A 948-nucleotide genomic window follows, 5' to 3' on the forward strand; every position below is an offset into this window, starting at 1 on the left:
AGTGACCCATGGAGAAGGGGAAGGGGTTAATCAGGCAGAGGCATGTGAGGGGCATATGGATTCTAGGCACAGAGAAGAGCATGTGCAGACACCTGGAGGCAGGGCCACGTTTATCCTCCCATGTTCACGTCTGTCACAGAAGGAACATGGTGTGGTCGGAGCAGAGCAAGCAACAGGGGAAACTGCATGAGATGAGAAGCAGCAGAGAAATTAGGCTACGGGGTTATCCATTTGGTATCTCCCTGTGTGTGCCCTCAGTAGTCATGTACTATTGAATGTCTACTGCATAGCCAGATAATTTCTGTTGGTATGACGTACACTTGTATCTGGATCAGACACAGCAGCCTCATGGTAAGGGTATCATTCTGCAAAAAAGGAGAAATAAACTTAAATTCTAGGAGGAGGGTTTTAAGTTTTTGATAGAGACTGCTATGGGCCCCCTGGGGCTGTTGAGCTTTGCTAAGAGTCACCATGAGATCTTTTTTTGTGAGGATCTTAAAGAACAGATCAGACAGGGGGAGGAGGCTTGGTCCCTTGATGTGGCACTGGATGAGGGGTGCAGCTCTAACGGTGTGGGTAGCCATGCGAACTCAGACCACCTCATCTTTTGAATAATCACCTTCCCTAGCTGTAAGTTTTGATGTTGGAACTCACCTATCTCTGACTGTCTTTCGTTCTGATTGGGATTGAATCTACCATGACCAGAATTAGCAGAAGGGATGCGCTAGGAAAACTACTCTCTATCTGTGAACCTCCAAGCCTGGGTCCACTTCTTTGGGCTGCATTTTTTCTACATGTGTGGAGCAGACAATGAGGGCTCAGTGGGGATGTTGAATGAGGCTGTGTCATGAACCTGCTCAGTCCTCAGCTGCAAAACGTTCTCCCCAAAACCCTCTGCACACTGGGAACTGCCTTCTTCCTTGGTGTTTTGCACCATAGAGGCTCTTA

The 948-nt window shown here is 48.0% G+C and overlaps 1 pseudogene; it reads left to right on the forward strand.

Annotated features, from left to right (window-relative positions):
- Positions 1-309: 309 nt before the first annotated feature.
- LOC103608883 overlaps positions 310-948 on the forward strand; it is a 6978-nt pseudogene continuing 6339 nt past the window's right edge.

Source organism: Galeopterus variegatus, unplaced genomic scaffold (assembly GCF_000696425.1).
Source record: "Galeopterus variegatus unplaced genomic scaffold, G_variegatus-3.0.2 Scaffold8945, whole genome shotgun sequence".
Classification (NCBI taxonomy): Eukaryota; Metazoa; Chordata; class Mammalia; order Dermoptera; family Cynocephalidae; genus Galeopterus; species Galeopterus variegatus.